General features: G+C 35.4%; 1 protein-coding gene across 4 annotated transcripts in view; it reads right to left on the minus strand.

Moving 5' to 3' along the window:
- Positions 1-21,408, minus strand: part of ARSJ (arylsulfatase family member J) — a 75,903-nt gene that overhangs the window by 23,099 nt on the left and 31,396 nt on the right. Inside the window, exon 2 of one of the 4 annotated variants that reach the window (XR_007407856.1) lies at positions 9,823-9,885. The exons of the other annotated variants lie outside the window; for them this stretch is intronic. The gene's annotated coding sequence lies outside the window, so the exon portion shown is untranslated. Of the gene's footprint in view, positions 1-9,822; positions 9,886-21,408 lie in introns of those variants that run through there. 4 annotated transcript variants of the gene reach the window in all.

Genomic DNA, 21,408 nt, shown 5'->3' on the forward strand with positions numbered 1-21,408 from the left:
TCAAATTTGAAATGGAAATAGGAAGATTATTAACAAATATTCTAATTATTTGTTTATGATTAGCTATTGTTCAGTGTTTAATTATGGTATGCATAACATAATATCCTATCAGCTCTATTGCTAAGCTTCTTTTTTTTAAATATAGAAATATACTAGATATGTTCTCTAGTAATTTGATGGAAGTAATGGCTTCAGCTTCCATGAACCACTGTTGTATATTCACTATGGAGAAAATGGTAACATTTAAAGCAGTCTTTATACTTTTACTCATATGTTGCAGAAAACAAAAAAAGTATTATTTGGTAATAATTAAATAGCATCAAAGTGTTTTAGAATACCTGAAACAATGTAACATTAACTTAGACTGCTCTATCTGGTGATTTATTAAACATGTCATTTTTGTTTGATTGTATGAGTTACTAAAGTCACATTAGTACTAGTCAAATTCCTTTCCAGTGTACTCCATGGAACAATGTAATTTGTTATACTGCATACAAAAATGTTCAGTGAACTATGGGATCACTAATTTTATATGTCAACTCGGCTAGGCCATAGTACCCAGATATTTGTTCAAACATTAATCTAGATGTTTCTGTGAAAATATTTTTTAGACAAGATCAGCATCTAAATCAGGAGATTTTGAGTGAAGCAGATTACCCTCCTTAATGTGGGTGAGTATATTCCAATCAGCTGAAACCTTGATAGAAAAAGATTGGTCTCCTCTGAAGAAAAGGGAATTCTTCCTTTGGACTCAAACTGTGGCATCAACTACCTATTGGATCTCTAGACTGATGACCTCCTTTGCAGATTTTGGACTTGCCAGCCTCCATAATCATGTACGCCAATTTAAAATCTCTCTCTCTCTCTCCACGGTGACACTACATCCCTCCACATACCCCTCTCTATGCATTTAGTTTCCTTATATGTAATATGATAATAATAGTAGACTTACCACCTAGGGTTATTTTGAGAATTAAGTATTATAATGTATGTGAAGTACTTGGCATTTTGTAAGAATTCAATAATTGTTAGATTTTACTGTATTATTACTATAGTCCTTAATCCTAAAATGCACATTTTTCAGAACAATTCCCAAATTGTGAAGTGTTTTATAACTGACTTATATATTTTATGTGGTTTTACATAATATATTGGGTTCCCCACTATTAATGACATCTTATAATCAATAAAATATGAAATATATTCCCAGAGCAATGCATATGTCTAAAATTTGCATATCAAAGTGATACAAAATTCTTAAAGAATCATATGAAGTAAAGTAGGCAGGGACAATGAGATGAATAGCTCAGTACAAAGATAACTTGTTTTATTTTATGCCATAACTATAAAACTTCAAATTTATGTCCCTATCCTTCATATTATAAAGGCTTTCCAGCAAATATTTACTTTTGTCTATATAAAGGTAGAAGAAAACACTCACTCATAGCTCTTCAGTCTTCTTTAGTTGTAAAACTAACTTTGTCCTCCCCTCTTTACTTATTCCTTCTCTCCCTTCTCCAACAATGTGCTGGTTAAACAAAGGTGAACAAGACATAGTGCTTTATCTTAGGCGGTTTACAGCCAAATAATAAAAGATAAATGACCAGGTGATTTCAATTCAGTGTGGTAAGTGCTTAAATAGGGGTGATGACAGTGTGATACGGGGACTCAAATGTTTGCAGTTCAAGAAAGTTCAAGGAAATGTTCTCTGGGAAATATTCAAGCAGAGACCAGAATGTAGAATGGTAAGGTGAAGAAGGGTGGGAAAGAACCTTCCAAACAGAGGCTAAATGATTTGATCAAACACAGTGGTGGAATTTTAAGTAGTTCAATATGGTAGGCAAGTGCCAGGGGTGAGGAGGAGGGCAAGGGTGTTGTGCAGTAAAAGCTTAGGTAAAACTAGCTAACTGGGATGTCTACTGCTATGCCTTTGCCAATAGAACGCTATAGTTTTCAAAATGCTCTAGCTTTCAAGTCACAGCAAGAAGATAGTATATCTACTAAGGAATGAAGAACCATAAAGTTTCAAAAAATGGAATCTGGAAGAGACAAGGAAGAGAGCCATGGGGGCTGGCCATAAAATGCAGGATGAGGCAACGAGGTATACCAGAAAAGAATTGTGCAATGATGCAATGGAGCTCAGTTATGGGGAAGGGAAATACTGATATAGAAAATGGGAGTTCTAGAAGCCAAATTCCTATACCTCCTTTTTCAGAATGCCCGGTCAATCAGAGGAAGTTCCATGGAATGAGGACTAGCTTCACTGCAAACAATATAACATATGTGGGTTGCTGTGAAGGGGTGTGTGACAGCAGTATCTTCACAAACTCAGAAGAAAACAAAATGAACCCTGTGAGAATTAAGCTGCAAAATTAACATGTTAGGGAAGAATTGTGGCATATATAAGTCATTTGGTGGTGATATGCATTTAGTTTGACCAATGGCCATAGCACCTATAGAAAGAGGAATAAATGTATCACTCAGAAAGAGGACTGATGATTTGCAAGTCATTCAAAAAAAAAAAATCAGAGGGGCAATCTTTACTTTTGTGTTCCTGAGACTTCTCTGTGATGCCTCATTTATTGGACTCTTCAATCCATCCAGTTCCTGAGACAAGTGTATCCCTATAGTGTGGGCCACCATGGACTAGCTGGAGTAACTGAACCAAACCAGGCCCGGACTTGCATCCCTCATTCACTCAAAAGGCTCAGGAGCCTAAAGGGTGAATAGTTGGTTGACAATTGAGAAAGGGCTTGAGCAATGGTTCTCAGGGCTCGCTTGTACGTGATCGCCCACATAACACAATAGATACAACTTATTCTGGCCTGGTCATAAATATAAATAAGGGTCTGTGCTGTCCTTGCTGGTCTGTTTACCATATCTAAGATTCCTTTGAAGTATGCACATCTGGAGCAACAAGCTTATCTATTTACCAAGGTCTTCTGGCACCTGTGAGTCTGTCTTGCATGCTGAGAAATGGGAACTTTGGAGGGTTTCACAAACCTGCTAAAAGTAAACACCTTCTTAGCTTTGTTTTGCTCATGCTATACAATCTTGTAAATCCTTGAATAAATCTGGCACTGCTTGGACATCATCCACTGTGTCCCTCCTGTCCCCATCTCTTTACTTTTATTTTCCTCATCCCCTTATCCTCAGGACCCTGATCATGTTGCCACAGCGCGCACAACACTATAGCAAAAATATCAGTACTTTATCTTATGATTCTGGCTATTAAGAATCTAATAATGATCTGATAATTTAAGAAAAAGGTTCATTTTCAATACAGTGGCTGAAACTCAAATACCATACCCTGAATCAAGGAAACTTAAAAGTTAAATATCATCCAATTAAATATCAACAATTAAGTACTGCTTTTTAATTTGATTTTTCAATATGGTCCACACATGTTTCTAAGTCTGCTAACTGTAGCCAATAGAAGTATAAATAAATATGCGTAAAAATAAAGGACTGTTAATGGCTCAGTTTCCTCTGCTTTGGCACAAATTCAACATTTTGAGCAAGTGGAAAAAAATAAGCATGAATTTTTCCTCTTCATTAACAAATTTACACTCCTTTTGGACCTGTCATGATCCAAGATTAAGTGAAGAGAGGAAAAGAATTACTGTGATAACCAAAGCAAAAAAGAATAGAGGAAGAGGCCAATTGCACTATGAAAGGAGTAGCCATTGTTTCTACCTGTTTAGAAAAGAGGACAGCCACACTCAAGAAAGAACAGATGTGCTCTCCCCTGCTCCACACCGGATTATATTATGTTGGTGAACTTTGTTTAAAGTAAATGTCTTTTATTTTTTATTTTTTTTGTAAATGTCTTCAAGAAAGTATTTTCACCTGGTCATAATTAAAAACAATTTTTAGATTATTTTGGAAAGGGCAATATCTCCTTTGAGGAAGCTTTGCATACAAGGAAGAATTTATGTGAAGAGGCTCAAAAGATTTGCGAGAAAAAAAGTAATAATTACAAGAACAAATAAAAATAAAAATTATATTGAAAAGCAGAAAATATCTTGATCCAGCAGAAATTAAAATGCACTTTAATGTCTGAATCAAGACAAACTGAAATGTAAACATGGGCCAGTGAAATTATTAATACCAATCAGGAAAGTGATGAGATTCATAAGAAACCAACAGAGACAGGAACTGAACATCACAGCCTCAAAGATAGCAATGAAGAGAATCTGCTAAAAAAAAAATCTGAAAAGTATGCAAGAAACAAAAGAAAAGTAAATAATTCAGAGACTTAATTTGCTATTATTTAGTTGGCAATTATCTTATTCTTAAATGAAGTTTAAGAGCATAAAAGTATATTTTTTAAGATTTTATGTTTTAAACTAATCTCTACACCCAAAGTGGGGCTCAAACCTACAACCCTGAGATCCAGAGCTTCACGCTTCATCAACTGAGCCAGGCAGGTGCCCCATAGTATGTCCTTTTAAAATAGTTAAATCTGATGCATGGACCAGAAAATTGGTGTGCTCAAAGAACTAAGTCCCTTTTACCACAATAAAGCTAAATATTATTAGTGAAGCTTAGACTCTGGGAAACTGAAGGGAAATATGGGGAAAATAAATCATATTATGTGAAACCATATGTGAATTTTTGGAACAAAATATCAACTTAGATCTGACAATACTCATAAAAGACGTTCCTTAAAAGACCTTTCCTTTTATAAACTAAGAATCAGCTTAGCCTAATTTCTACAGAATATATCAACTTATAAATGATCTAACACAGAATTTCCTATCAAAAAGGTAGACTCTATTCTTTTTTTCTTTTAGTTAGTCTCTATTCGTATTTACATTCTACCTTTCTACATATTTGGTTATCACATCAAACATCATTTGTTAAACATATGTATTTCCTTATGGGGAATATACGATAGTCTCAGTTCTGCAGACCATAGGCAAGACTGTCTGACTGTCTCCCACAACACTGATAGGTCCCCACCACTCTCCTGCTCAGCACTAGTCCTAATTTGTCACACCTTCCTCTTGAATGTGATCTTTATCTTCTGGTTTCCACTGAAAACTGACTCTCTTCTGGAGACACTCCATCACCTATAACCTTCTCAAGTGGTGACACCTCTTACACCACTGGGCCTGGAAGTGGAGTAAATACCCCATTTGATTTCCTTACTGCTTCCAAACAATCTCTTTCTTCTCTCCTTATAGCCTGAAAAGTTGAGTCCATTTTATCATACTATAGAATCTACTGTATCTCATTTTTCTAGCACCCCTTCTCCATATCATTCTCTTTCAGTTCTTGAAGATTTTGGCTCTTACTTTACTATAAAACATTCTTCAGTGCTACTTCAATGTCCATACAAATGATTCTTCAATGCTATGGACTCTTGGTTTCTTGACTTTCTTTCCTCCCATGATCTTTTTAACCAGCTACCAACTCTAGTGATCAAGAAGATCTTCTCACTATCATTTATGGAAACCTGACTCTAACCAAAATTTAAGCACCTCATTCTCTAATCACTGTTTCCAATCTTTTTCTTGCTAATCCCTTCTAATATTCTAATTAATAAAAATATGTCCTTTTTGAGACTAGTAATCCATTTATTTATCGATTTTAGATTTTATTTATTTATTCATGAGAGACACACACACACAGAGGCAGAGACACAGGCAGAGAGAGAAGCAGGCTCCATGCAGGGAGCCCTACGTGGGACTTGATGGGGGTAGGGGGTGAGGGGGGTCTCCAGGATCACGCCCTGGGCTTAAGGTGGCGCTAAACCACTGAGTCCTCCGGGCTGCCCAGTAATCCATTTATTATACTACCTTTTCATCAGCCCTATACCCAATTGCCTTAGTTTAAACTTCACACGCTCTCATTTTAATTATCTTACACATGTGTACTACTCTCTTTCCTTCCCTCTAACTTTATCATACTCTTTTGGTGAAACTTCAATTCTGATTGAATCCAACTCTCTGCCTAACCTAATTCCAGAGAAAAACCTAAAATGAAGTGTACTGGTCTTACTTTAGAGTCATGATCACTAATCTCAAGTAGGCCCTGATTCTGGCCCTCATCTTACTTTTATTTCCTCCTTCATTGCCTCTCACTTTCCTAGATACATATTTCATACCACACTCTTCTCAGATCTCTAATGTCTTTCCTTCATCCTTCCTCTCACTGGTAAAGTTACTTATTTCACAAAGGAAATGGAATTACTCAGGTTCTATTCTAACTTCCATAAGTTACCCAGTCCAATCTACAACCTCCTTGCTTCTGTATTCATAACACCCTATCTTCCTTTCTATGTTCATGACTCATGTCAATCCCTCACCTCATGCACTCGATCTCATCATCTCTTGCTTACTCAAAAACATCTTCTGATATGCAGCATTTGCAAATTTTGCCTCTCTGCGGAAACATTCCTATCAGCTACCATATGCTGTTGCTATTATTTATTTCAACTTACAAACACCTTGTCTTCTCTGTCTTCCCTTTTCAGCTATTGCCCTGTCTTTCTCTTCACTTTTATATCAAAACTCCTTGAAATACTCGTTGATACCTGTTATCTCCATCTAGTTTTCTCCCATCCTCTTTTGAGCATATTCTAGTAAGTTTTTCTGTTTACCATTCTACTATAAGATCACCACTGACCTCCATGTTGTTAAATGCCGTGATCAATATTCAGCCTTCCTCTCACTTGATCCATAAATAGCTTCTGACAAAGTTGGTCATTTCCCTCTCTTTTATACAATTTTTTTCACTTGGCTTCCAGAACACACTCTTAGTTTTCTTCCTAACTCACTGGCTGCTTCTTTTTAGGATGCTTTTGAAAATCCCCCTCATCCACTGATCTTTTAACTCTAGAGTGGTTGAGGTTCATCTTTGGATTCCATATAATCTCATGACATTTAATCTTTTTCATGTATATCCTAAGATATAATCTCCTTTCCAAACCCCAGTTTCTTGTATTTAATGCTTACCTGGCAATTTCACTTTGTCTAAAAAGTGCCTTATGCTTAATAAGGCCCAAACTAAGCTTTTTTTTTTTTTTTTTTACCTTCCTCTTTGAAAGAAGTATTTATATGGTTCAAAATAATAAATAATTTGAAATTTTGTATTATACAGTTGGAGTTTATATTTTACTACACTGGAATGGGCATTGGTCTAAGAAAGTAAAAGCAAACAAAACCTTCCTGTAACCTGATTTAGGAATTCTCTGTCCTTATTTTGACAGCTTGCTCAACTTTCCTCTACTTTCCTATTTATCCTACATATACATGATTCTCAAACTTTCCTTAATATAGTAATTAATAGTGTTTTTCATTCTGAAGGTCAGTCTCTCTTAAAACTTAAAATGTATTTTAAACGTTCTTTCTAAGCTTAAGTAATTAATTAAGGATACCAATGAAGGGGATAAAATGTCAAATCAAACCAAATAATTAAAGAAGGTGCTGTTCATTATATCCTTATCTTAATTTGTAATGTAAATAAATGCAAAAATGATGCTCTGACCTATAAAAAACATTTTGATAATATGAGCAAGAGCTCTGACTTGATATCTCAGTTGCCTCACTCATATAATAAACATATATTGAGCAACATCTGACGGTAAAGAACAACTTTTAATGGCATGAAGAATACCAAGATATATAAGGAATAGATAAGTAGGGAGTATAAGACTTAAATAGAAACATATACAAATACAAATTTTCTATGTTTACATATATATATTTACAAACATATACAAAACATAGGAAATTCTTTGGATGTTCTGAAGAAGAGGAAACTAATTCTGGCTGGGTGGACAGAAAGATAAGGGAAGGGTTCATATGTCATGGTTTATAATTTATAATTTATTGGAAGGTAGAGTCTGAGTCTTATCCTAGTTTTCCATTTTGTACAAGCATACTGAAATAAAGATGTCATTTTAAAGGTTATTGGATGATTGAGGGAATTAAATAAGTGAATGAATTTTGTGTACTTGAATGTTCATGAATCAGATTGGCAAACAAAGAAAAATAATGTATCTGCTGCCTTAAAAAGAAAATATTTACATGTAGAAGTAGACAGCAGTAGACTAGATGCATTCCAAAAGGTGATCCTGGTTTAGCCAGGAAAACAAATTTGAAGAACATTTGAAAATATGCCTGCAACTTCCATTAGGTTGCTGCTTTACACACTTCACACACAGACACTTGAGTTTGTAATTTCTTGTGTACATACCAGCTACATAACAAATAAATAGGATGAATACATATATGAGTAAAGGTTGATTCTTAAATAGTATTCTCTATCAAATCAACCTGCTTATTTCCTGTTGAGAATAATCTGAAATTATCCTACTCACTGGGTTCCTATTTGTCTCCTTCTCCCTGCTTACCAGAACTAGTATGTTAAGTTCCAGGCAGGTGAAGGCCTTTGCTGACTTCTTCATTACGGTATTGTTGGTGCATAGCACCGTGCCTAATACATAATACCACTGAAATAGTACAGTATGTATGTTTTAATGTAGAGTCATGGTAGAGTGGAGAAGAGAATAAAAACTATTACAAATAAGGAAAGTTACCATGAAAAAAGGACCCATCACTAACTGATACTTATTGAATATTCACAGTTTATTATTGGACAGAATGCTATATAGGATTCACATACTAAATATTATACAAGGAATATAAAAATTACAGTGTCTTTAACCCCTGTTTATAAAATAATGACAATTACATTGTCTTCCCTGCTATAACCTATAAACACAAAATAACATTGTTTTCATTAAACATAGAGAATTATTTAGGGAATATTACCACATAAAGATACATTTTTAATAGCTAGGATTAGAAATAGTGGCCTAATTAAAAAATACTTTGGCTTTTACTTTTTATACCACATTGAAACAATTTAACCACAAAAGTAGTTATTATAATTTTTGTATATTTATTTTTTGTTCATTTATTTATTATAGCTTCAAGTTTTAATTCCAGCTAGTTAACATATGGTGTAATATTAGTTACAGAAGTAAAATTTAGTGATTCATCACTTACATGCAACACCTCATGCTCATCATACTTTATTAAATTTTTTCAAAAAGCTAGAATGGATTCTTTTAGAATCAGAATCAGATTCACTGTAGGCTTTCCTTAATCTAAAAATAATTAGAGGCACTGTCATTAATCATAAAGGTGAAGATATTTTATTATAGCTCAAGTACCAAAAATTTTTTAGCTCATAAAAGCAGAATAATAATGAAGCAAAATAAAAAACCACTTCTAAGAATTTGATTATTTCAAATAAAATATTAATGCATCTTCAATATCTTCTGTTCATATGTTCACACTACTACTTTTAGTTATATTGCACTGAAGTCTGTGAACACAAGAAAATTAATAGATCTAAAGGACACTAAAAGCTTAGTGAGAATTAGGTCTTGCTCAATTAAAGCAACAGGAAAACTCTGAATGCCTAGGAAATGTAGATGAAGACAGAAGATCCAGAGAGGGAGGTGGAATTAGTGAAGTTGATTTCACCCACTTTAAAAGTTGGCCTAGAATAGTCTCTCAGAAGGAGTGACATTAAAGAATACATTCAAAATGGATTATGTTTGAATATCAGAATTTTTATGTTAAATCTAATATTTTGACACATGGCATGCTTCTTGGTATATATGCTTAAAGCAGATTACTCTTGGAGTAAGGCTCTTGGGGGTTCCTTACACAATTGATTTCCTTGTTCTCTTCCAGTTTCTACAATGTCTTCCTGAAGTAAACTTCCAGGTTATAGGGATAAAGATAGCCTTCTAGCTTTTGAGAACTTATCACCAGAAAGTAAATAGATCTTTCCATTCGATCCACATCTGAACTTCTGTGCTCCTCACAGAACCAGGAACAGGGTGGAGGCTCATAAATATTCCTAGAAAGAATGAATGATTTCTTTCTGATGTAAATGTGATATATACAAACATGTGAACACACTCAATATTTTGAAAATACAATAGACTAGTTAAGAGTTTCTAGGAACTTTAAAAGTATAAAATAATGCAAAACTTTCTCAATTACATAAATAAGAAAGTGAAATCACTGCTTGTTGACATCTCAGAGAATTTAAAGAATATAGGAGTCTCTTTCTTTGTGTTCATATTTTGATTTAGTGAGTGTTTACTTGGTTCCTACCATATGGCTTCTGGTAGACAGGAAGGAAATCTACTAGGAGCACAATAGGACAGTGTAAAGCTGGGAAGGCATGGGGGTGCCTGGGTGGCTCAGTTGGTTAAGCACCTGACTTTGGCTCAGGTCATGATCTCAGGGTCCTGGGATTGGGCCCTAGAACAGGCTCCATGCTCAGCAGGGAGTCTGCTTAAGATTCTTTCTCTCTTTCTTTCTCTCCCTCTGCCCCTCCCCGCTGCTTGTATACACACACACACACACTCTCTCTCTCTTTCTCTCTCTCAAAGAAATAAATAAAATCTTTTTTAAAAAAGATAAGAAGATATGGTGTTTATGCCTTCAAACAACTTTCAACAAACTAAACTGTCTGATATTGGTGTGTTGTCCAGAGCCCCAAATAATCATAATTCAAGCCAGATGTGCTATTAACAATTATAAAATGGCACTTAATTCAAACTTAAAACATAAATGTCTAATGTCTAAGACACCATAACAAACTCGGTGGTGAAGACAAAAATAACATGCAATTTCCACTTTCAATTAAATTAGAATCTGGGTGAAGCAATAAATCATGTATATAAATTACTGTACAGCAAGAGAAAATGCTAAATTTATATTGCCAAGTTAAAACTGCACCAATTCAAAAATAAGAATGCTCAAAACTTTTTCATTATTTACCTTGGCACAGTTCTGAGGTGGATATTAATATTATTACAGGTTAGAAGTCAGAGGTTTAGAGAGGTAAGGAATGTATGTAGGTCATGATTCCCAAAAATAGAGTTGTAAGGATGATGGTGAGAGCAGGTTAGAGAAAGTCAAGGATTATGACCTCCCGGAAGTATGAGTAAGCTGAAGGGGAAAACTGGATGCCAGCTAAAAGGAATCTTTTTAGGTAAATGTGTTGAATTTGAAGAGTACAAGCACTGTTAACTTTTGCTAGAACACAAGGGATGAGTAATAAGCAAGAAATGCAAAGAAAAATCAGATCATGGGATTACCTCAACACCCAGTCAAACCATGGTAATACTCATGGATCCACATTTCAAACCCTTTTTTCCTTGCTTTCCTATCCCTTTCTGTTCAAATTAATTTATAAGTTTTCAGTTCAGTATTTTATAGATATATCCCAGTGATATAAGCTTGCTCCTAAAAAATCAGTAACCTGCAAAATACATGAAGTGCACATGTCTCAGAACAAGGCCCTTGAAATTATTACTGCAAGTTTTCACAGACCCAAGTAACTAGTGCTCATTTCTCCCCTGTTCCAAATAAACCCAGACAACATTGCTCTGAGACTTAACTTGATATAAATCTTTGTTTTGGAACCACTTCCATATTTAAAGGCCCATTTCATATGCCACCTCTGCCATGGAGCTTTCCTCTTCCCCCCTGAGGCATAACTAAGCACCATCAACAATGACTAGGGAATGTTCTTAGATTTGGCAAGCAGTGGATATGAGTGATCTTTTCAGATCTTCATTTTAATTTGGCATATACACAATGCACAGTTGTGCTAGAATTGTGGAACTTTTTCTTAAAATGGAAAAGTCATAAAAATATGAAAAAAAAGTGCCACATTAATTAAATAGCACCCAAGCCATAGGTTCAATCATAGCCTAGAATAATTAACTGGTGCAGCTAATAAATATATGTAAAGAAAAGATCTTGCCTCATGCTTCAGAAATTCACCTAGATACTTAAAAACAATAACAACTAAGAGTACAAAGCATCTTTCTCCTAAGAATCATAAGATAGTTGTTCACAAAATTAGGCTTTGAATCTCTTTGGTGGATCTTATCACATCTTTTGAAACTCAAACAGGATTTATCTGGAGGCCACTGACCTCCTTTTGACTAACATTTATCACTGTGGGTGCAGAACTGCTCACATACTTTTCAAAAGCAGTTGACAGGGGCACCTGGATGGCTCAGTTGGGTAAGCATCTACCTTTGGCTCCGGTCATCATCTCAGCATTCTGGGATCGAGTGCTGAGCAGGGAGCCTGTTTCTCCCTCTCTCCCTGCTCAAGCTCTCTGCCACTAACTCTGTCTCTCTCTCTCTCTCAAATAAATAAAATCTTAAAAATAAATAAATAAATAAATAAATAAATAAATAAATAAATAAATAAAAGTTAACAGAGAGAAGTCAGCATATTCCATAGACTCCAATTTCAACTTTCCCTGCTTTATTTAATTCCTATCCTTGGGTTCCATGATCCTGAATCTGTGCTTCACACCTTAGCTCAGTATCTGAGGACTTACTTGTACCCCCCAGTCCTAAAGTACCTACCAAAGCCCTAGGTGGGAATCTCTGCCCCTCTAATGTTCTACTGTATCATGGAGGACTAGATCTTTTATTGTCTTGAGCATGATTCCTTGATGTTCTTTCACATTACATGTGCAGTTTAGATTCCTAAATAGAGCCAAAATTCCTCTGTGAATATTGCAAACATATTTTACTGGGATTTACCTATGCTTTAACAAATATTAATTGAACATCACTACAGGACAGGCACTAGAGTTGTACATGAACCATAGCTCTGCCCTCCCCTCAGGGGAATCAGATAGTAAACAAACCAACTGCAAATAAGAAAGTTCAAGTAGTAATAACTGCTATGGAAAAAATTAAAACAAGCAATTGGTAGAGTGACCAAAGAAAGGTACATCAGAAGGGAAGTCTTCTTTCAGGCTGTAGCTTTTGAACTGACACCTGAATGACAAGGTGAAGGCAAGTGAAGATATGGGGTAAGTCACTCAAGCAGAAGGAATGGTAAGTGTAAGGGTCCTGAGCTGGGAATCAGATAGACCTGTCCATGAGCAGAAGGACAGACAGTGTGGCTGGAGCACAGGGGAGTAGCAAAGATGGTAGGTAACAAGGCCAAAGACATAGGTAGGGGCCACAATATGTTGGGCCTTGTAGGCCATGTCCTAAAATTTTTTATTTTAACTGAAATTGTAACGCCATTGGAAAGCTTTAAGCAGGAAAGTAATATGATCTAAGTTTTTCAAAATCTCTCTGCTGACTTGTAGAGAATGCAATTTTGGTGACAGAAGAGGAAACAATATGAATGCTACTGCACTAGGCCGGGCAAGTGATGTTTGTGGCTTAGAACTAGGAGACTCAGAGAAGTAATATTCAGGAAATTATTTGCTTGCAGATCTGACAGGGCTAGACAGGGGATGTGTGTGCATGTGTGTTTGTGTGGCTTTTGGATTTAGGATGAGGCAGATAGACAGAAGATTCCTAGGATTTGGGATTAAATAACTGAGGACAATGGAAAGACTAGGAGAGGAACATAAAAAGAATTCAATGACACTGTCTTAAAAGTTTGAGATTATTATATTAATCCCATTGTTCCTCATCAGGTGGAGGAAGCCTCATAAAATGGCCTCATAATTTTAAAGTTGTCTAGTCACCAAAAGGGATCCATTACCTAAAAAATCACAGTAATCAAGACCAGTATGTCTGGTAAAATTATATACACTGTGAAGGAAATATTTCCCAAGGATAGGAAAGAGGTTTCTGAATGCTCTTTCAGGGCTATGCAGGGAGGTAGAGTGTCCTGACAGATCCTCTGTGGATTATCAATTCTATAGGAATGTGAGTTTTATTATTGATTAGGCTATGTTACAATACTGTAGGGGTTAGAAAACTGTAGAAGTATCAGAAAACTCAGGGTAATACAAATAATTCTTGCCCACAGCAATGCAAATATATTTTGTCTGATAGAGATACAACTGATCTCTGCCCTATAGAAAAGTTGACTCCACTGCATTTTATTGCCCCAGGAATATTAACTAGTTTTGCACTTATTAACAAATTCATTTCAGCATTCATGATTGCATATTTATTTTCTTCAAACTCTGATTTAAATTAATATTGACATCTTAATGGTTCTCTCCTTAATGAATCTAATAAAATAAATCTTTGACAGGTTTATTTTATATTTGAATGACAGTGGTATTTTTATCTTTTGAAATCACATGTTAACAAGAGTAACAATAGTGCATTAAAAATCAAAGGGGCATTTTGTATTCCGAATAGAAAGTTATTTGCTGTAATTAGTTCTTTGGTGGTCTCTCCTAAAATGTCCACTTCTTATTTAAAGAGGAGATAACAGAAATTAGTAGACTTTGAATAGTTAGAATTATAATTGACTAGTCAAGATATGGGTAATGTCATTATTGTGATTCAATATATATGTAATTGTTCCTAAGATAGTTACATTTTAAGAGAATATTTTTCATCATTCTTTCAAGAAAGGCATCATGAACAACCAGGAGAAAACCTGCTTAATTGCCATCATAAATCCCATTTCTCCATTTTCATATTATTATTTTTTAAAGGAAGGTATTTATTTTTAAGATTTTATTTATTTATTTGAGAGAGAGTGCACGCAAGCAGGGGGAGCAGCAGAGGGAGAGGGAGAAGCAGGCTCCCCACTGAGTAGGGAGCCTGATAGGGGCTTGATCCCAGGACCCTGGGATTATGACCTAAACTGAAGTCAGACTTAAGGAATTCAGCCACTCAGGCTCCCCTCCATTTTCATATTAAAATCCTTAATGCAGTATACCTTTATGGATTTGACATTCATACAAATAGGTAAAAGAACTCTTGTTTAGAAGTACCCTGAGTACTAGAATTTTGCCCATTCTTTGTTTTCTTTCTACTTTCTTTCTAATGAAAATAAAAACAATTCTCCCTAGTAATTTCCACACACTATTTTTTCTGATATGCACCAATAATCTTGTTGTTGGCAGAGGATACTGGGGTATTAAAAATATCAATCTGTTTGTAGGTTGCAGGTAGAGTGATCTAGGAAAACAATTTCACACAAAGTACTTTCCTTCCACTCTTTAAATTTCTCCCTCCTAAGAATCACTTTCCTCCCTTGGTATAAAAATAATGTGCCTGTGGTTATTGTGAAAAGTAACTTAAAATGAAGGAAGTGTAGATCACTTCTGTGTTCCCCATGTTGGGAAAAGGAAATGAAAAATGAGCCAGAATTTACTCCTTCACTCTTCTGGATGTCTTTTTCACCAATTTCTTATCTGTCTTCTTTATACTTTCTTAGAACTGGAAACAATAGGAACTGTGCTCCAAAATTAAACTGAAAACAAATCCTATATGTAACTACTATCTTTTAATGGCTTGCAAATCATTATGCATAAATACAATGATGCAGACATACATGGAGTTCCACACAGGGAGGACTCCTTTACACATCAAGTGGCATTTTTAAGAAGCATAAAAAAAATGTATCTGAAAGAAAAGAATGTTGAGATACAAAAGATAATTTAAATATGTTATATTTTACAGTGGGTCAGCATTCCCAATTTTTCACATGGTCTCCACTTTTACTCCTTTCAGAATAAAAAGGAAATCAGGAAAGATTGGATTATATATACACACAGTACACAAACACATCCCCACAAATCTACACATGCATATGTGCACACACAAACAAGCCAGTGAATATGATTTATATATTTAATATGCCAAACTCTCCAACTTCTATTTTAATTTACATAAGTTTGCATTTCTCCTTGATCTTAATAATAGCAATAATAATTCATTTATCATGTTTTATATTTTGTAAAAATTATATAATTTATTTTCACATACATTATTAAAATTGAGCTCAGTGGGGAGCCCTCAAGGAAACAAATGCAATATTAAAATTATTTTAATGATTTGAATTATAGCTGTTTTGTTTTCCTATACAGTGGTTTCTAGGTTCTTATTGTCTTTTCCTAAATATAGTTATGATTTTTTAATTATACACATTTTAAGAATATTGTAGTAACAGTTAAAAGTTATTTATGCAATTTAAAACAACATAATTAAAATTTCATTTATTAGAGGTGAAGCATCAGCAAAATGAGTGTTATCTAACATTTGATGATTATTCACTAAAAAAAATTGATGAATATCACTTTGTAGTTCCATGAACTATGTGGAAAACATCTGACTTTCTTTTCATCAATTAGTATTTTGACATATTGATATATATTCAAAATTTTCAAATTCTGATATTTAGGTACTTTAATTGTGATTTATAAGTGAAGAATGACTTTTGCCTTGACAATTAAATAAGGAAATTATACAAACTGTATTTTATAAGTTACTTAATAAATTTTGTTTGTTGCTTTTGGTCATTTTGCTTGAGATATTTATTTATTTATTTTTAAAGATTTTATTTCCGAGGGACAGAGAGAGAGAGTTGGGGAGGGGCAGAGGGAGAAGCAGACTACCTGCCAAGCAGGGAACCAAATGTGGGACTCAGTCCCGGGACTCCAGGATCATGCCCTGAGCCAAAGGCAGACACTTAACCAACTGAGTCACCCAAGTACCTCTAGCTTGAGATACTTTATACTTTCTTTCGATAAGTGTAATATGGTAAAACTCATCAACAAACATATCTGGATATAGAATATTTTCTTTAATGAGAACATTTGGAAACTAAGCCTTTAAATTTTGTATCTAATGAAAATATATTAAAATATAATATTTTATTTATTATGAAATGATGAAGTTCAGGACATGCCACTCTAAATTATAGCACCTTGACATACTGAATATCCTACGTTGAAGGAGTTTGAGACAATAGTAGCAGTAGGAAGGTCATTCTGACACCCCTTCTTAAACAGTAGGAGAGAAACCTCCCACATGGAAGGTTCTCTCCCTGTACCAGGAGGAAGAAAGACACCCTATCCTAATCACCAGAGTTGGGGAATTTAGGGCTAAGAAGGCTGTGGAAAGAAACCTGGTTATTTCTTCACATCATTCTTCATAGATGTAGTATTTCTGTTTAAAATGTATTAAAAGCTTCCTGCTCTGGTTACTTCTTTGGGTCTCCATTATCTTGTGAAGGTTTCCATGTGCCTGTGAAAATTCCATACAATTTGCATGCTTTACTCTTAATCTGTCTTATGTCAGCTTAATTCTGAGGCCCAGCCAGAGACTCAAAGAGGGTGGAGAAAAATGTTTCTAACAGAAGTAATATGCTTGTGAGTTACTTACGGCTTCATTCTACTATCTTATCTATGAGCCCTGCTCAGGAATTACTTGTTGAAATTTATATTCTTTCATAACTATAGATCAGTAAATCCAAAAGGCTTACAATCACCAAGAAATTTAAACTGCAAAAAACTTTAAAATTATTACTCTTTTCTTCAGAAAATTCCTTACAGTTAACAAAGATTTGAGCATTCCCTGAAACACCACAGCTATATGAAATGTCATATTTTATAACATCTAGGCAGTTTTATTAATTTTAAAAGCAAACACACATTATTATTTACTGAAAATATTTGCAAGCATGCTGCATTCTAGAATTTTTTCCAAGCATATTGTTTTTTTTTAAAGGTTTTATTTATTTATTCATGTGAGACACACAGAGAGAGGCAGAGACACAGGCAGAGGGAGAAACAGTCTCCATGCAGGGAGCCCGATGTGGGACTCAATCCCGGGTCTCCAGGCTGAAGGCGGCGCTAAACTGCTGAGCCACCCAGGCTGCCCTCCAAGCATATTATTAATGTTGTCCTTATAGCTTTTTTATTGCACTTCATGGATTTTTTTTCTATCTATGTCTAGGCAATCATATTTTAAAACTTCATTCTAAAGCACATACAAAAAAATATACAGGCACATACCAGCAAACATAAATCTATTACTACAGAAGCACAGAGAAGAGTACAGTCCCGTGCCATGAATGAACTGGATGTAGCCATTCCACATCCTCTTCTATGCTTCTTACATGGTATTTGGCTTTGCTCTTAGAATTTCCTTTCTTTTTTTTAAGATTTTATTTTTAAGCAATCACTATCCCTAACATGGGGCTCAAACTAGCAACCCCAAGAGCAAGTTACACATTGCTCTAATGACTAAGCCAGGCAAGCACCCTTGCTCTTAGAATTTTCTCTATCACTTCATTGCAACAGATGCTCAAAGGGTTTCTTAGCCTACCTTTAAGAAATGTGCTACCTCACCAATGGCACTTTTTTTGCTGGTTAAAATTGAAGATACAGAGAATGCCAGAGACCATCTTTTTCCTTTCTGTTTGACTTTCATTAAAAGGTGGAAAAAGAAGCACATGAACAGGAGTTGTGGATACACACTAGAATCTGCCATTTCTGAATGAAGCTCAAGATCTGCACACATTGTGTTTTCAATGGGTTGAAACACGGGTTTTCAATGGCCCCCACCTTCATTCCACAGGTATTTCCTGATGGTTCCTTCACTGCCCTACTTAAAAATAGACAGGAATGAATTAATAGCTGAGTGTTATTGAGGATTTACTCTGTTCCAGTCCCTGGGCTAAGGATTTTACCTCCTTCCTGTTTTCTCCTCTAATTACCCTATGGGATAGACCTATTAGTGTCATTTAAATATGGAGATATGAAGGCATAAAGGGATGATGCTGATAGTCTCATCACTATTAACATACTTTTGAAATCTGTATTCTATTCCATATGTAGAACATTAGTTCCTGATGCTTCCCAGCACCCCAGCACAGCAGAAAGAGATCTTTGTTATTAATGTTCACAGCCTCTCTTGCAGTTGATGTTAAAGACTCCTTGGAGGAAAAAAAAAAAAAGTGTGGAGATTTTCTTTTCTAGGTTTTCCCAACTTTTCATCTGGGAATGGAATCAGACACTGGAAATGCCAAGACCCTAGGGGTCCACAGAAATGCATGCTATACAGATGCAAACTACATGATTTCTCAGGAAATAAAAATAATTTCTAATAAAAGGTACTGAAAAGTAATTACATAGAAGTAGTAATATTAGGCCATCTGAAAGGAGAAACCTGCTTCTGAAAGAACAGCTTCTCTATTTCCCTTCCTTTGAAGAGATTTCAGCTGTCTAGAACTGCCCTGAAGGAAATCCATCAAAGAGAAGAAAAGACATTTCTGCTCTACATCCTCTCCGTTCTTTTGATGCTCCCCCCAAACCTGCTCCCTCTGCACCCTCATGGTTGCTTTACTGCCAGCTGGTGAAGAGGAAGCTATTCCTAGCGCAGCAGATGTAGGAGGCACCAGCCAGATGAGCTCTGGACCTGGCAGTCAGTTTGGTTTGGTAATAAGGAAACAACTCAAGAAAAACATAGGAACGGGACACTCAATCATTCTACTGAGAAACACTATGCAACAGCTGTGAGATAAATTTTGAAAGAAAGAGACAGAAAAAAAGAAGGAGAAGTGGAAAGAAGGAACGAGGGAGAGAGAATTGATTCTGCTTTGAAAGGCCCGCAAATTCTGAAGTTATATAAATCCTACTTGGTTCTGTAATATGAATATTAAAACATTGCACATAAGCTTCTTAGGCTTATGCTAAAGTGATTGTGTTCTCTTTGTTTTTATGGCCACCAAATATAAAGGCTTACACATTAAGAAGCTACACTTTTCTGATTATACCATAACCGGGGATAGAAATGGGAATTATTTCCTCTGGATTCTGTTCTGAGACACCATCTTATTCTTCAAGAAATCTGCATACAGTTGAAGCACTGGCATCCTGCCTTGGCCATGATATGTTGTAATTCTGTTTATGGCACTGCCTTGTCCAACTTTGCACCAAGTTTGGGAGGCGGGACTTGGAGAGTAAAAGAAAATAAATGAAGGCTTCTACGTTTGAAGAAACAAATATAAGAGAGGGAAAATAAATATAATCATAAAAGTTAAAGATTTATAAGGCAGGCATGAGACACCTCAAACAGTAAAGCTATAAAGAGCCATGCTTGGTTTTTAGTCCTATGGCATTTTCTAGACCGCTTTGAGTGGCAGGGAGTTCAATTTCTCACCAGACAGCTCATTTTGTTTCTGAAGAGTTTACTAATAGAAGGTTCTTATTTGGATTGATCCAGGCTCTACTTGTCTGGAATCTTAATAAATACAGAATCTCTTCTACATTACAGTTCTTGTAATACGTGAAGACAGCTACCATGTTTCTGAGTCATCTCAGCAATTTCAGCCAATCCTCACGCTCTGTGCTTGCCAGATCTCCTTGGCATGAGCTTCAGTTTGTCAGTGTCCCTCTTAAAATCTGGCACTTTAAATTGAACATAATACTCCAGATGTGGTATGAACAGTGAGAAATTCAATGGGACTAGTACTTTCCTTGATCTGAACTCTACACTTTATTAGGACTCACATTAGCTTATTTGGCAGTTAATCACACTGTTGGCACGTGGTGAGCTTGCAGGCAGCTAAAGCCCTACATTATTTTTTTTTTTTTACTGTATATTTCCTTAAGCCAGGTTTCCTGTATTTTGTAGAATAGTTTAATTTGTTAATTTACACAGAGAATTTTCCATTTTTTGATGTTTTCGCTCATTTAGAGACCAGAAGATACTTGTGCTTTTGCCATCCAATACCTATTCCTCTTCTTCTAATTTTGGCAATATATGTCTTCATCTGAATCACATGTTAAAGATTTTGAAGGGACAACACTAACTCACATAAAAGCCTTATAAAATGTTACCGGAGACCTGCCCTCAGGCTAACTTTGATTTATTAATCAATTCACTTTGAATGACTCATTCAACTTTTCACTTACCACTCAATCTAATTTTTTTAAACGAATTGTCTTTTCTATGGGCTTTGTTGAAACTGAGATATAGTATACCTATAACTTCCACTACTAATGGCATGCATGCCAGAAGAAAAGTAAATGATATTTTGGGGGGCATAACTTCTCAATGAATCTAAGATTCTAACGATTCCTTTACTAACTGATTTACTCACTGATTCCTTACTAACTTACTCAATAACAATCATTTCCCAGTCAAGTAGAATTTTTTATCCAGGGCATGATAACCAATTAATGTCTTGTTCCTCTAATCCCAACTCTTGACATTGAGATCCTACACATCTTCAATATTTTGATACTTTCTCTTTTTGGGAGTCTGTTATGGCTGCTTTTCAATTTTTTTTCACACATATGTTAATGTTTAAAATATGGAATGTAATTTAATCCACTGTGGATTCTCAATTCAGCTGACTGTTCTTACAGTCTTTGAACCCAGGTCAACGAGTTTCAGAACAAGGATAAACCACCAAATGAGGTAGTGCTGAAAGTAATCACTAGAGGGCAATAAAGGGCTGAGAAATAGGGACCGGAGTGAGTGACAGCTGGTTAAAAGGACCAAGAGATCTATAGGTTACAGAAAGCCAGCCCCCTGTAGGAAAGGCAAACCTCTTAGGCTATCCTAAAATTCTAGTTTAGATATGGTTCACATAAGAACTGGCCTGGAACTGGGACATGATC

This window comes from Canis lupus, chromosome 32 (genome assembly GCF_003254725.2).
Source record: "Canis lupus dingo isolate Sandy chromosome 32, ASM325472v2, whole genome shotgun sequence".
Lineage (NCBI taxonomy): Eukaryota > Metazoa > Chordata > Mammalia > Carnivora > Canidae > Canis > Canis lupus.